Genomic DNA, 16,931 nt, shown 5'->3' with positions numbered 1-16,931 from the left:
CAACATATTCTGATGATATTGGGCAGTGGGTGGCGTCCCCCTGCAGTGTGGTAGGTAAGGAGACTGCTGTGTGGACAACTATGACCCAATATGGCTAAGTGAGAGAGGACCAGAGCGGGCCATTGGTTCCACTATCAGGCAGGGAAGGAACTCACATAATGTGTTAGGTCCATGTTGACTATGAGTGAGATTGAAATAAAACGTCATTTTTCAAGTTTGCTCCCCAAAGAACGGCAAGCTTCTTCTGTCTTCCAGGAGAGGGTCAGCCAAGAGCTCCAGGATGACCCACAGGAAGGAGGATGCACTGATCAGCATCTGCAGCTTGCACTGCAGCAGAATCCAGACTCCGTGCCCACTAAGCTGGATATGTCTCCAAACACACACTTTCAGAGCTGTCTGGCAATTGAATACCACTGCAAAGCAGCAAAATGCATAAGCAGCCTTTGGAAATTTCTTTTTCCTTTTGCAGGGAAAATGAGTTTTCCCAATAACCGAGTTTTTTAGCTCAAGAGTATATTCTTAAATTATTTAAAAATCACTTAGTTCAACAGGAAGAATTTTATATAGTCATCCTCTAGGTTTTTTTTAACCCACATGTAAATTTAGATTTACTTCCGATTTACACAAGCTCTATTAAATTATATTCACAGTATTCCTTTACTACTTACCAATCTTAAACAGACTCCTGCCACCATAAGAGAAAACCTTCATGACTTAAAAAAACAGGCAGGGGATCTCTGCATAAACTTGCCAATTGCCAGTGGTCACGATGAATAATAGACACACAAAGAGATTCTTAAGTAGTTATTCTAATCATCACATCTTGCCTCAGAATTGTCTTTGTTGTTGTTCTTAAAGGTATTGCTACTAGGATGCCAGGGACCAAACAACCTGGCATGAGGTGAAGGAGCTCACACATTCCAGAGGGCTTGGGTGGGCATGAGGAGTGGTCCAGCAGAGGTTCCAGTTCTTCCTGGTCCTCCCTGCCACCGTCTTAGCTGCACATCTACTGAGCTTCCCATAAAGCGTTTGGTCCAACCCACATATCCACCTGCCCTGGATAGGATTGTGCATTCTTGTGCCTGTGTCTGGCTTTGATGCCTCTGAATTTTATAATTATGATCATTTTCTTTAAGAAATATCTTGCTAATAACTCACAGCTGTTTTTGCACAGGTTGAGAATTCGGATTTTATTTTAATACATATTGATTTGTTCCTGAATAGGATTTTATTGAGCCTGTTTGGTTTGAAATTTGCCCCACCTCATCTGATGCATACTGGGGTAGGGATGATCTAGAAGTGGCCTTCTGCGATATAGTGGAGATTCACAGCCAGCTTCTTCTAACCATTCCAGCTTTGCCTCTGACCTTAAAATCAGAGTCTTAGGTAAAACCAGTGAATGCAGAACAGTCTTTGATATTTCAGGCTTTCTGATATTCAAGAAGGCACAGTATGTCATAATCTGTTGGTTTGTTATAGGCGTCAGTTTCATTTCATAACTAGAATGTCCAGTCTGGTCTCATTGACCATGTTTGTTGAAAGATCATATTTGTTTTTCTTGAAATGAATCTTTTGTTGTCATTGTTGTTCAGTGACAATAAAGACACATTTTCTGTCCTGTGAGGTGCCTGTTCATGTCATAGTTTACACTTAAGAAGGAAATTGCCACCCCATATAAGACCTTGATATCAAAGAGTCTGTCTGCTTGATGGGAAGCGTTGTCCCACAGCTGTACTCTAAGTTTGGTCCTTGGATATAAAGATCAGTCATTATATGTGAAATCAGACTTTTTCTTCCTTCAGAATGTGTCCTACTGTAAAATACTGGAGGCAGTTTATAAATCATTCAGGGAAGATTTATAAAGACCATTAGTTTTAAATTCATTTGCATTTATGTAAATTAATATATCTGTTTATTCACCATTACTCTGGGTGAAGATGCATATTTTTCTGTTAGCTATATTTTTACTTAAAAAAGACTGCCTAAATCACCACTCTTCTTTCCGTTGCCTTCGGTGCAACACAGAAGTGAACTTTTGTATATTCCTTTTCAGGCATATTATATTTGCCAATATATATCCCATCTCATATGGTTTTCTTACATGTGACTGTCCCCCTTTTGAGCCTGGCTGGGGTTCGTGACTACATCAACCAACAGAGTATGGCAGAAAAGATGCTGTGTAATTTCCTAGCTAAGTCATAAAAGTTTCAGCCTTATCCCCACTCTCCCTCCCACTCCCTCTCTCCATCTCCATCTCTATCTCGACTTCTTTTTCTCTTTCTCTGAAAGTGCTAACTCTGGACGATGCCAACCCTGGGCTATGAGGAAGCTCAAACTAGTCTCTGAGGAAAGTCCCCCTGGAGAGTCGCTGAGACTCCCAGCTAATGGTTATAATCAATAGCCAGACATGTGAGTGAAGGAGCCTTCAGATGATTGCATGAGTCTATCCCCAGCTTCAAGTCTTCCATCTGAGGCTCCAGACATTGTGAAGGAGAGACAAGTCTTGCTCCCTTTACCCTTTCTGAATTTCTGACCCATGGAATCCATGGGCCAAACAAATGGTTGTTTTATGCCACTAAGTCTTAGGGTGACTTATTACACATCCATAGTCCCTAGAACACTTTCTTTTTTTTCTCTTCACATCTTTTCGTAGTCCTCTAAGGTTAGTACAGAATGGAGCTGGGGATGTCAAAGAAGATGTGATAACAAGAGGTATACTGGTGTAGGTATACTTCTTGATACTCTTTTTTCTTTTCTGTTTCCTCTTCTTTTTTTCATAAAGCTATAATTAAGAAAGTGATTTCTGGAGCCAAACTGCTTGTGTTAGAATCCTGGCCATGCCCCTTACTAATTGTGTGACCATGGACAGTTATTTACCCCCTTTGTACCTCAACTTTCTCATCTGTAAAATAGGAATAATAATCATACCTCTCAAAGAGGGTTGCTGGGAGATGATTAAATGAACTAATACATGTGAAGAGCTTAGAATAGGGCCTGACACATAGTAAATGCTCATTAAAATATAAAATATTACCATTTTAGCTTTAAGGAACTTCATTTTACTTTTTATGATTTATGTTTACTGTGCAAGTGTATTTCAATATAAATAATGGAAAATTTAAACACATGCAATCCAAATACCCTATCAACTTGTTTCATTTTTCCATGTTTTCTTCAAGACTCCATTTACTCATAAACATTATTTTTAAAGTCATAATCATTGCAAAGATACATAGGAGCAGAAATAATTACTTAGGGTCTACTCTGTGAGATAAATTATTGTGAGTCAGGCAGCTACCCCAAGAGGTGAGACTATCCCCATTTTATAGATGAGGAAACTATCATTCCTTTGATCAACATAATATTATTCAGATATCAAAATTATAAGAAAGGAGACCGATAACATTATGTGAACAATATAATATGAAGTGAAAAGAGTAGGCTATAGGACTGCAGATATTAAAATTACTAGAGACAGACTACAAAAAAACCCTATGTTTAGTATATTCAATGAGCTAAAAAGACAAGCTGAAAACTGTAGCATGGAACTGGAAACCATAAAAAGTGACATGGCTTTTTTGAAAAGAAACCGAATAAATAGTTGTAGAATTGAAAAATATAGTAACCAAAATAAGACTTCAATGGAGAGGTTTAATAGCACCTACAGAGAGACTTAGAAAATTAGAAAATGGATCAAAAATGTTACAAATGAAGCATGGAGAAACAAACAAAATCCCTAGAAAATGCAGAGGTGAAGATAAGGGGCATATAGTATATAACAAGGAATTGTAAGATGTTTAATTGGATTCAAGAAGAAAAAGCAAAAGATAAAGGATAAGAAGCAATATTTGAAGAATGATGGGTGAGAATTTTCCAGAACTGATGAAAAGCACCAATTCACGGTGCATAATGAATCAAAAGCAAGATAAATAAAGGAAATTCACACCTGGGTGCAGTAGATGGCACCTGCAGGAAACCAAAGACAAAAAGAAAATCATAAAAGCTGCCAGAGAGAAAAGAGAACGCCTTCAAAAGAGCTGCAGTTAGGCTGACAACTGACTTCTCAACAACATCAATGGAGGCCGGAATCCAGGCTTTGGTATGCTGAAAAAAAGTAAATAAATAATGACTGCTAACTTAGAATTCTGCACCAGGAAAAAGATGCTCCAGGAATGACATTTTCTTTCAAACACTTAGTTTGTCACTAATCAATCACAGTGAAGGACTTTCTAAAGGTTATGCATAGGTAGAAGAAAATAATCCCAATCTCGGGCTTCCCTGGTGGTGCAGTGGTTGAGAATCTGCCTGCCAATGCAGCGGACACGGGTTCGAGCCCTGGTCTGGGAAGATCCCACATGCCGCGGAGCGACTGGGCCCGTGAGCTACAATTACTGAGCTTGCGCGTCTGGAGCCTGTGCTCCGCAACAAGAGAGGCCGCGATAGTGAGAGGCCCGCGCACCGCGATGAAGAGTGGCCCCCGCTTGCCGCAACTAGAGAAAGCCCTCGTGCAGAAACGAAGACCCAACACAGTCAAAAATAAATAAATTAATTAAAAAAAAAAATTCCAATCTCAAACTAAAGCATCTGGATGGTCAAGTTAAGTCTTAAATAGAGTTTTTTTTTAATCTGACCTTTAGTTTTTTAAAGAAGGGAGAAGGAAGAATTTTTCACTATATACCATTTTTGTTCCTTTTGAATTGTATTCCTGATTTATTAAGTCTGCATAGAAAGTGTTTCTCTTGGTACACTCTGCATGTTAATATAACTAGATTAAAAGAAACATAACCTCGAAGTTGTTGTGGTCAGAAAATAGAAAAGGGAGTAACAAGCTTCTTTCAGGACTACCATGGTAGGTAATAAATTAGCATGATCTCAGCCATAGAGATATACACATATTTATGTTTCTAGACAGTGGAGATCAGGCTGTGGGTATAACAGAAAACTAACCAGCACACCTAGAATGCTTTCTATCTTACTGTGTAAGATATTTTAATTTGGACTCCGCAGAAGCCAGGACTATTCAGAAGGACATACTAGATTCAAGGCTACAAATTCTGCTTGGCTTTTCCATTTAATCTCAGAATCATGAAAATGTTATGGCCCATGTTATCCTGCACTGCACAAACACTCATATTGATACACTATAGAGAATCAAATAGATCAGATCATAATATTTTAGAGCTGGAAGGTACTCAGAGATGTAGGAATTACGTATCTATTATGCCTGAGAAGCTTGAACACATTCACTGACGAGAGCTCACTGCTTTTTATTCTGTGACTGGACATCACCAATTGTTTGAAAGATTTTTCATTGAGCCCGATTTCTTTTCTATGACTTGTTCTTACTGGTTTGTCTAGCTCTGTTCTTTTCATGGCAACACAGGACAAGCCTACTCCTTCTTTCTTTTCTTTTTCTTTTTTTTTTTTTTTTCGTTTCTAACATATTGCCTTTTTTACATGACAGACCATGAAATGTTAAAAGGTGACTATAATGTCGCCCCTTAATGTTTGCTCTTGTAGGCTAAAGATCTCTCATACGGTTAAGCCTTGCTCAATCTGCCTGTGTTTGGCTAGTCAGAAGAGAAGCAATCTGATTCAAGGAAGAAAGGAATGTCCAGATGAGAAGTAGACAAAGTAAAGACAGAGAAGGGGAGGTGAGCTTTGAGAAAATGAACTGAGCCAACGCATGTTTTATAAGGTTAAGTATGACTTTTACAGGCTTGGTGATTATTTTTAAATATTCAGGGCATTAAAACTAGGAAGACTCTTTGATCATGCTGTAAAGATACAAATCTGAGGCTCAAGGTGGCCTAGGAACTTTCTGCTGGTAAGATGATGGCATCTTATTCTGAGATATGCTTGGTAAAGGAAATTTCCAGCTGTGTCCTTAGATTTTGAAACAGCACACTGTAATGAAAGATTCCAATTAAAATTATCTAGCTAAAAATCTAAGTGTAAGGAAATATACTCGTGAGGTCTGGCCAACCCCAGTAATGTAACTGCAAAATGCACATATATTCATGGAACTAGGAATGTAAGAAATTGTGTTCATTTGGGAATATTGGGAAGACAAAGGACAGCCTGTCATTTCCTGCTGATACACACTGAACATTGCAGTGGACGTTAACTGCTAACGATCAGAGTTTGTTAATATTCTTGGGTAAAGGCTGAATTTTAATGGTTCTTTCTATTGCCAAGAAATCTGGCTCCTACAGCTTGGAAGCTGTACCATTGCTTATGTATGAATCGTAACATAACAACTTGATAGAGGCTTCAGTTGTGGGGATCCAGCACTTATGAGGACAACTAGGAAATGACAGCCTTCGCATTCTGTAATTCTACACACACTGATCCGACTAAAAGGATGCTCAGAAAATCTGCTTAGAGCAGATTCTTGAAGAATGGGCTATGCTGGAGAAAAAATCCATGAGAAGATGGTAACCTATCTGATTCATGGCTACAATATTCACTTGTTTGTTTCTCCTAGCAAGTAACAATTTGTGCTGGGTTTCATATGGACTTGACTGTCTATGGAAAACATGACTGAGAGATAGGTAAGTGTATTAGTCATCTATTGCTGGAATAATGCTAAGTAACAAAACTCAGTGGCTTATAAACAGCAAGCATTTTACTTTTCTTACTTGCCGGTCTGTGGGTTGGCCAGGGCAGCTCTGCTTCAGGCTGCAGCTTGGCTAGTTTAGGTCCAGGTGGCAGATCAGGTTTGGGTCAGCTTTTTGTGCTTCATTCTGGGCCCAAACTAAAGGGATAGAAGCCAGCAGGGCCATGCTCTTCTTATGGGAATCACAGGGGTGCAAGAAGGCAAGCCAAACCATGTAAGCATACACAAAGCTTCTGTTCATGCCATTTCCACAACATTCCATTGGCCAAGCCAATTGCCAACAAAGTGGAGTTTGGGGGGAGGTAAACTCCTCCCACTGTCCCATTGTCCTGTGGCGGTACAGTGCCAAGCTGCAAGGGGAAGGGTGTAGATATACAACCCTACTGCAGGGGAGTGAAGGGTTGAAACAATCCAATCTTTTACAATAGTATTCTGTGTTTTTTGGTAAAGCCTGGCCTAGAAAACTGCTTTTTTTTTTTTTTTTGATTCAAAGATAATATTTTAGGCTAAAGCCTGACAGAGATATATTAAGTGAACCCATAAACACTGAAGAATTGATAACAGAGAAAGTCATTAATCCTCAATTCAAGAAATTTAAAAGGCTCCCAGCTCTGTGTGAAGGCCTCAGGGTGTAAAGTGGTGATGGAGATGCCTCAGGCCTCAAGCTCAGTGGGCTTGGCAAAGAAGACACTCTGCCATCCTGGCTGATTCAGGGCAAGGCAAATGCACTCAAGCTTCTTGACGTTGCCAACGGTGCCCAAAGGGATGTGCTGGTTGCCAGCAAAAGGGCCATTAAAACATGAAAATGAAATAGAAAAAAAAGTAAAAGTTGGGATAAATTGTCTAAGTGTGTTTATGGAAAGGCCTATCCATTTCTAAATGATGTAATGGAAAATCCATCTTTGGTCTACCCAAGTCAAGGTCATTTTATAAACTGAAGAATGTGACAGTTTGTGACAAACTCTAAAGCCACTAACCAAAATCTCCTGCCTCTGGGAAAAGGGTAGCTGGAATTTCTGAACAAGTAAAATTATGGTTTAAAGCTCTAAGGAGAGGCAATAACTCAGAAATACTTAAGAGTCTATAGATGCGCCTGTGTGTACGTGTGTGAGAGAGTGTATAAATGAACAGATGCATACATACAGATAAACACACACTGTATGTTGATTTTGCCAACCAATACTTGTCAAAGCAAGGACTAGATATTTTCGTATCTGCACTATCTCTTCTTTATTAATATTCGTTGCTGTCAGCTTGTATGATTAAAATTAAGCCTTTCTTCAGTTCAAATTTGCCCAGCCTCAAAGATTCTCACTAGAGTTATAACCATGACATAAGAAAATGGGGCATCTTAAGTCTTGCAGTGGTTGAATTGGAAGCAGGGTGTTCTAAGGTAAAGGCAAAATGTCTCCAAAGACATTCAATTCAATTCCATGTACCTCATACCTTATAAAAAATTAATTTAAAATGTATCAGAATGCATCATAAGCCTAAATGTAAGACTATTGATGTCAAGCTATAAAACTTTTAGAAAAAAAATAGGAGGAAAATCTTTATGACCATGAATTAGGCAAAGAGTTCTTAGATCTAACAACAAAAAGCATGAGCCATAAAAAAAGATAAATTAGACTTCATTAACATTTTAAAAACTTTTGCTCTGTGAAAGACACTGTTCGGAGAATGAAGAGATAAACTACAGACTTGGAGAAAATATTCATAAATCATATATAATATATGTATATATGTACAGACTCAACAAAAAGCAAATAACTCAATTAAAAAGTGGCCAAAAGGTTTGCACTTCATCAAAGACATATACATGCCAAATAAGCCCGTAAAGAGAGGCTCACCATCATTTGTCACTAGGAGAATGAAAATTATAACCACGTGAGATACCAGGACTTATCAAATGTCTAGAAAGTGTTTTAAGAGTGTCCGTACCAAGTACTGATGGGTCTAGAAAGAAGTTAAAATTCTCAAATATTGCTGTTTAGAGGGCATAATGGTATAGTCACTTTGGAAAACAATTTTTAGGCGTTAATACAAATTTAATCATACACTAACACCATGACCCAACAATGCTACTACTAGGCATGAACCCTTGAGAAATGAAGACTTACGTCCTACCCTGGATGAATGAATAAACAAACTGCGGCACATCTAACCCATGGACTCTACTAGCAGCGAATCAAAAGAACAGACTATTTATGCACACAACACAATGGTTGAATCTCACCCATGGTGAGTACGTAGTGTCTGTTATAAGTAATAATGACAGTGTAGTGTAAGGATACAGGATGCTAAGGGAACTCGGAGCTAGAGCGCTGTGTGGAGTTTGAGAGGATCAGGAGAGGCTTCTCAGAGGAAGTGATGCTTCACCTGGCCCTGAACACTGGGCTGGGGAAAGAGGAGGGAGAAAAGGGCAAGAGGCTGTGTATTTTAGGAAACATTCCTCTAGCGTTCGGGGGAGTAAAACTCATGGGAGAGAAGGAAGAGCAGTTTACCGAAGTGCCAACGACTGCCTATGTCAAACTTCCAAACAAACCCTTTTTAATGTGAAACAAAAGAAGGTGAATAAACATTTAATTAGTGGTTCATAAACAGTGCATTCTTTTTAAAATTAAAAACAAGTTTATTCCGAGATTCATTAAGTGCTTCCCAGACACCCTGGGTGAAACTCACTGACTTAACAATGGGACTACTTTGCTTTTATACTTTTCACTCTGTTTCTGTTCTTGTTCACTGACACGAATGTTAATGTGCTCTCTTTATCACCCTGGGAAATTGGTAACCATCTTTTTGTGCCTGAAGAAAGAGGGTTCAGAAATGGAAATGGTGATGCTGTATTTGCTTCTAACTCTTTCTCCTGTTCAGTGTATACTCAGTCTGCAGGTTACCTTTGTTCTCTGGGGCGAGAGAAGAGGAGGAGGATTTTCACCATGGAAATATGAGCCTCAGATAAAAATTTTAAATTGGAGGGGTTTCATTTTATTGATTCCTTGCAATGAGTTATGCATGCACTCATTCATTCATGAGGCATGTAGAAATCTCTGGTATGTGCGTAAAGCCTTATTAGTCACTGGGAATACAGAGACAGAAACAGGAAACAGTTGAAGTTTTAAATAATCCCTGGCACGAAGGGGGGACAGATACATACAGGCAATGTTGATAGAACAATAAGTGCTATTACAAAGGGACGTATAAGATGTAGCTGCACAGAAAAGGGTCACTAACTTTGCCAAGGGGAGATGGGGGCAATGGTCTTTATAGAGCAGGTGGCATTTGAGCTGGGTCTTGAAAGGTGAGTTGAGTATTCCTAAAGAACAAGGTGGAAAGGGCACTGGAAACAGTAGGAAAAGCACAGACAAAGGCACAGAGACATGCAAAAGCATGGCAAGTTTGGGAACTGTGGGAGATCAGTGGCTGGAGTCGAGGGCCAGGGAAGTAGGGGTGGAGGACATGATAAGGGCTGTGAAGTTGATGTAAAGACAGTTTGGGACCAGGTTATAAAGGCTCTTTGGACTCGATTCTATTTGTAACAGGGAAGGATTGGTGGTTTTCAAACAAGGAGTGATGTGAACTTATTGGCATTGTATAAAGCTAATCCTGTAGCAGGTGTAAATGATGAAATAAAGGGGGAACTAGATTAGAGGCAAGAAAAGCAGTTGGGAGATCTTTGCTAATGCTGGCAGAGGACGAAGAGCCACATTAAGGCAATAAGTAGCAAGCATGGAGTTGACTGGAAAGAGACAAAAGTTACTGATATTTAGGAGGTAGGATCACCAGGACTTGGAAACTGTCTGGATATAGCTATCTCAGAGTGAGGAAGCAGCGAGGAGCAACTCTGAGGTCAAGCCTGGGCAACTGGGTCGGTCTATCGTGATGTTATTCCAGGATGTATACACAAAAAGGTATCACTCTGGAGGTGCAAAGTTTAAACAGGTTCTGTGGAGTGTGGGAGATGAAAGTCAGACTGCAGGAATTGAGAAGCACATAGGAGAGGAGGAGGTGGAGATGTAGGCAGATGAGATTGCTAAAGAGCTACATCCAGGATGGGTAAGGTGTTGTTAGACTTTGTGGCAATAATAATGCATTCGATAAAGGAACTCTGCTATGTGAGCCATTTTCTTTTATGTCTTAAGTTATGGTATTTGTCGGTAAGCATTTCTTGAGTTCTGAAATATGCAGGGAAACACGTTAAAGTAAACACCCGGAGGAGATAGGACAGTGTGGGTAATTTACTTAGAAGAGAGGCATCCTGGAGCTATTTTAACTCGGCCCATCCCTTGCTTCATGGGAATGTTGGTGAAACATTCAGGTTGTTTATGAGGAGCCTGTGCATAAATACACAGTCATATTTTCCATTCAAAACTGGAGGCTTTACCAGCCTTTCCTCCTTGCCATGGCACTGTCTTTTGGTTCATATGCTACACTCTGTAATCCGGCGAGAGCCTGGGTTGTAATTCCATATGGCTGGCCACCAGCTTCCAGCCATAAATGAATTTGATGTCGCTGTTCAGTGAGAGCCACAGGAGAGCTGCAGGAATAGCATCAGGCAAAGCAGGAGGAAAGGAGCCTCTGCCTCTCAGCCAGAGAGAGGTGAACCCGAGAGAGGTCCCAGTATAACGTCAAAAATCTGCATCCACCATCTGATAGGGAAAGGGAGGTGGTGCCAGTTTACCAAACCCAGTGATTCCCACTGGGATCCTATAAACCCAAGTGCTGGTAAAGTTTTATGAATTCAACTCTGCTCTGTGTGTGAAGATGGTTATGGTAATGCAATTATGCTTAGCTGAATTAGCTAACATAGCTAAATTAGCTGAACATATTCTCAAAAGAAAATTCTTTGCTGACATTATATATTACAGATTTTGTGGTACCCTTGCTCTGCAATTTAACAGCGTGTTGTTATTATTCTGCATTTAATGAGTACCAGAAAATGCTCTATGTATTCTCCACTTGATTCAGAAACAATGGAATAAGTGGCTTTTTTATTCTGCCAGGTATGAGGGGATCCCTCTGATACTGACCATTCATACGACTGATGAGCTGGAGCTCGGCTGACAAGGGGATTTTCAAGGAAAGCATCCACCACAGAAAATATGCTTTCTTCCTTAGCTTTCAACTCCTTTCCATGGGATCCTCAGTCAGGGACCCTCAGCAAGCGTGAAGGAATCATGCCTGACGTCCTATCCATCATCCCCAAACATATTCTTGAGTTCTTATTATGGATAAGAGCAGCTTTCAAGAGAGTAGAGGGACAGTTTACATCGGTTGACTTTTATTCTATTAATAATGCTATTTACTAATAAACAGCAAAATTCTGGTTCCTTGTCTTGCCCCTTGGAGTAAAGTAATAGGAGAAGACCCCAATCAAATGTTTTCTGTCCTGTTCGTGGAGGCCCTACCACTCCTGTCTGAACATGCTTGCTCATCTGATAATAAAGGGGGATGCTATGGCAGTGAAAGATTTTTGAACAAACAATCATAATTCCCCCAAAGCCACGGAATAAAATAGAGGAAGGAGAAGTTTACTGCAATTAGGTAATTTGAGGTACATATTCTATATCAAAATTACCAGCCCAGGGGCTTCCTTGGTGGCGCAGTGGTTGAGAATCTGCCTGCCAGTGCAGGGGACACGGGTTCGAGCCCTGGTCTGGGAAGATCCCACATGCCGCGGAGCGACTAGGCCCGTGAGCCACAATTGCTGAGCCTGCGCGTCTGGAGCCTGTGCTCCACAACAAGAGAGGCCGCAATAGTGAGAGGCCCGCGCACCGCGATGAAGAGTGGCCCCCGCTAGCCGCAGCTAGAGAAAGCCCTCGCACAGAAACGAAGATCCAACACTGCCATAAATAAATAAATAAATAAATAAATAAATAAATAAATAAATAAATAAATAAATAAAATTTTAACTGGTCCCTTTTCAGACCTACAAAGAAGATTAACGCATTTTATAGTTGTAGTATCAATAGCTTAAAGAGCTAGTTGAAAACTAGTACTGGATCACTGTTTCAATTTTTCTTAACAAACATACCATCAAACAAACAAAACCCAACTAACTTGCTTATAGACTAATTCATTTCAGGCACAGCTTAATTTCTTTCAGATTTGAGGCTTATAAACCCTGGCTATTTTTCCTGGTGCAGTTATATGTTATTTTGGCAACTGCAGAGCTCAAGAATCTTTTAAACAATTTGAAGGCATATTAATTCCCATATTTAAGCAAGTGGATAAGGTGCAAATAATAATAGTGAATGTCAGCCTATTAATAGTTGTGGGAAAGACACTGTAACTTGGAGATTTAATCTCAAAACTTATTTAATACCCATTAGAGCCATCTGTTTGAAATTTTGGTAAACCTGTCAGAGGCACTGGGCCTGGGAGTTACTGAAGTCAGCTATACCAGCAACAGGAACAGAGGTTGTAAGCTGGGGGCTCACAGTCGTGCTTTATTTAGGAAGCCTTGTAACTTTAGCTATTTTGAATGTGAATATTTTTAGTTGGGGGCACAGAGTCTCCAGTTGACAGGACCACCGCCTATTGTCATATACCTGTCTGCTTGACATGCTTACTCCATCGGTCTGGCCCCAGGAGATGTGAGTTTGTAATCCCTGGTATGTCTCCTATCCATATATATGTTGCAGTTTCCACCCCTTAGGAGGTGTTTACAATCAAAGGAATCCAGTCCAGAGGTCAGAACCCTTTGGGTACTGAGCATTCTCTATTCACCTGACAGTAATCGTTTTATATGCGTATCCACACGTAATCTTCCCAACTAAGCGACATAGCTGTTGTTATTATCCATCCCCATTTATTGGATGAGACAACTGAGACTTAAAAACATAAATAATTTGCCCAATGTCACACCCTTAGGTATGACAGAAGCGAGATCTGAACCCACACTTCCTCCCCATCAATGCATTTGGTCACGTGGCCTGGTGCTCAGACAAGAAGTGTAAATTCCCCACATGCTGGACCCATCACTGTCCCTCCAAACCTCATAACACTCCTCCATGTCAAACGTCACTAGCAGCTCTAAGCAACCTAGACTCCATGATTCAACATGTAAAACGATCTTTTATGAATACCCTTGGCTCCCTCGCCTCTTCCATTGCACCATCTTGGTATAATGCCAATTATTCACATTATCTTCTCTCTTCCTGTACCTTCAACCTCCCCTTCCTTATTGGCTTTACCCCCTTAGATATGAACAAAAGACCCTTCCTTACCCTGGGTTCCTCGAGCTTTCACCCTGTGTTTTACTTCTTCACAACCCTTCAGCAGCAAGCTTCTGGAACGGTAGCCTCTCCTTTACTCCTGGGCCTCCTGTAATCTTGACTTCTGACCCCGTCACTCCACTGAAGCCGCTGTCTAGGTTACCAGTGACCTCCTAGTTGCTAAATTGCATGGACATTTTTCAGTGCATCTTCTTTAGTATCCGACACTGTTGGACACTTTCTTCTTCTTAAGCGTCCTCTCCCCTTGGCTTTCATGCTACAACATTCTCCTTTCTGCCTCAGACCATCACTCCAGCTGCTCTTCCAGCCTCCTTTGCAGCCCTGCTTACAGCTCCAACCGTCAGTGTTGTTAGGATTGCAGCATCCGTCCTTGTAAATGACTTGATCACCTTCTGGAAAAAAAAAACAAACCCTGTGATGACTCCCCATTCCGTATTTTCAGCCATAGCTTTCTCCTAAACTTTATCCAACTATGGATTGAAGTCCCACAGGCACTTGAAATTGAGACATCCCCAACTCCTTTCGCTCCTCTTTCCTGCTCTGATCTATTTTACCTGCTCATGTGAGTACCTGCACCACACACCCAATTGCCCAGTCTTTTCCCTCCAGCTTTATTGAGGTATAATTGAAAAATAAAATTGTATATATTTAAAGTGTACAGTGGGATGATTTAATATAGGTATACATTGTGGAATACTTACCACAATCAAGTTAATTAACACATCCATCACCTCACATAGTTACTTTAAAAATTTTTTTTGGTGCTGAGATCAGTTAAGATCTATTCTCTTAGCAAATTCCAAGTATGCAACACAGTATTATTAACTATAGTCACCATGCTATACATTAGGTCCTCAGAACTTACAGCTGAAACTTTCACCAGCATCTCTCCATTTCCCCCACCTTCCAATCCCTGGTAACAACCATTCTACTCCATGTTTCTGTAAGTTTGATTTTTTAAAAAAATTCCACTCACAAGTGATACTATACAGTGTTTGTCCTTCTCTGTCTGACTTATTTCACTTACCTTCATCTATGTTATTGCAAATTGCAATTTCCTTCTTTTTATGACTAAATAATACTCCGTTGTATATGTATATACAACACATCTTCTTTATCCATTCGTTCGTAGATGGACACAGGTTGTTGTACTTCTGGGAATATATCTGAAGAAAATGAGACCAGCATCTTGAAGAGATACATGCATTCCCATGTTCCCTGAAGCATGATTCACAAAAGCCAACGTATGAAAACCCAATTGCCCAATCTTGAGTCATTTCTTCCTTTCCACACAGCACCAGGTGAAAAAGTCCTTAAAATCTATTTCATAAATACCTGGTTCTCTCCTCTTCTCCATTCCCACTACTGCCACACCTGTTCATTCCCCATCCTCTATTTCTTTTTTTTTTTGCTTTTCTTATAATAGTACAATTTATATACAGTATAATTTACCCCTTAAGTGTATAGATAGTTCTATGACTTTTGACAAATGTATATAGTCACGTAACCACAACTAAAATCAAGATATGAAACCATTCCATCACCCCCCAAAAAACTCTCCCATGCTCATTTGTAATCAACCTCTTTCCCTACCCCCAGCCCTTGGCAACCACTGATCTGGTCAGTGGTTCTATCCCTATAGTTTTGCTTTTTCAGAGTGTCATAAAAGTGGAATTTTAAAGTGTGTAACTTTGCCTCTGGCATCTTTCACTCAACATAATAAATCTGAAATTCACCTATGTTGTTACAGGCATCAGCAGTCCATTTCTTTTTATTGTGTGGAGGTACCAGTTTGTTTATCCATTCAGCAGTTGAAGAACATTTGCTTTGTTTCAGCTTTTGGCAATTGTGAACAAAACCACAATAATCATTCCTGTTTGCCTTTCTGTGTGAACATCAGTTTTCAATTCATTTAGGTAAACACCTAGAAGTTAGGATTGCTGGGTCACATGGTAAGTATATATACAATTTTATATATAAGAAAGTAGAAAACTGTGTTGCAAAGTGGCTGGTCCATCTTGCATTCTCTCCTGCCATGTTTGAGAGTTCCAGATACTCTGCATCCATGCCAGCTCTTGCTAATACCAGCTTATCTTCTTCTTTTCAGCCATTCTAAAAGGTGTGTAATAGTATCTGATTGTGCTTTTAATTTTTCATTTCATTAATGATTAATTATGTTGAACATCTTTCATGTACTCGCCATCCTTATAGTGGAAAATGTCTGTTTAATGCTTTGACACTCCTCTTAAAAAAACAAATCGTGTAGTTTGTTTTCCTATTTATTATTAAGTTTTAAGAGTTTTTAAGTATTCCAGATGCCAGTCCTTTATCAGGTATGTGTTTTGCAGCAATGTTCTCCCAGTGTGCGGTTTGTCTTTTCATTCTCCAAGAGTTTCTTTTTAAAATCTTTTTATTTTGAGATAATTGTAGATTCACGTGCAATTATAAGAAATTAAGCAGAGAGATCTTGCATCCTCTTCCCCCAGTTTCTCCCACTGGTAACATCTTTCATAACTATAGTGCAATATCACAACCAAGGAATGAACGTTGATACAATCCGTCCATCTTATTCAATCTTACTAAACTTTGAGCAATTTTATATGCACGTGTGTGTGTGTGTGTGCGGTTCTATCACATATATAGATTTCTGTGACCACCACCGTAGTCAAGATACAGAGCAGTGCATCACAAAGATCCTTTTAGAGCCGTAGCCACCTCACCCGCCCCCCCCTCCCGCCTCCCTAACCCCTGGCAACCACTAATCTGCTCTCCATCTCTATAATTTTGACATTTCAAGAATGTTATATAAATGGAATCATGCAGTATTTAATTTTTGAGTCTGTTTTCTTTCACTCAGCATAATTCCCTGGAAATTCATCCAGGTTGTTATATGTATCAGTAGTTTCTTCATTTTTATTGCCGACTAGTATTCCACAGTTTGTTTGACCTTTCAGTGGTTGAAGGACATCTGAGTTGTTTCCAGTTTGGAGCTATTATGAATAAAGCTGCCATGAACACTCATGTATAGATTTTTGTGTGAACACAAGTTTGCATTTCTCTGGGATAAATACCCA

This window comes from Balaenoptera borealis, assembly GCF_965194805.1.
Source record: "Balaenoptera borealis genome assembly, chromosome: 12".
NCBI classification, from domain to species: domain Eukaryota; kingdom Metazoa; phylum Chordata; class Mammalia; order Artiodactyla; family Balaenopteridae; genus Balaenoptera; species Balaenoptera borealis.
Note: the sequence above shows the minus strand (reverse complement) of the source record.